The sequence below is a fragment of the Plasmopara halstedii genome (assembly GCF_900000015.1).
Source record: "Plasmopara halstedii genome assembly, contig: Scaffold_117, whole genome shotgun sequence".
NCBI lineage: Eukaryota > Oomycota > Peronosporomycetes > Peronosporales > Peronosporaceae > Plasmopara > Plasmopara halstedii.
The window spans coordinates 16766-17035 of NW_020187038.1; positions in this window are offsets into that span (position 1 = coordinate 16766).

Genomic DNA, 270 nt, shown 5'->3' on the forward strand with positions numbered 1-270 from the left:
CGGCGCCGCTGGCCAGTTTGTCGATTCTCTCTGTGTGTTGGCAATCCATGAGTTTGGACTTTGCGTTTAGCCTGCCGAAAGACTCGACGGGCAACACGGGTGTCGTGGTCTTCATAGACCGTTTGCGCAAGATGGCTCATCTTGCGGCAGTGCCGGACACCGTCGACGGTGTCGGTACAGCGACGCTGTTTGTGGATCGTGTCTTTCGACAACATGGGCACCGGCTCCCGGAGACAATTTTCTCATACAGAGACCCACGCTTCAGTGGGA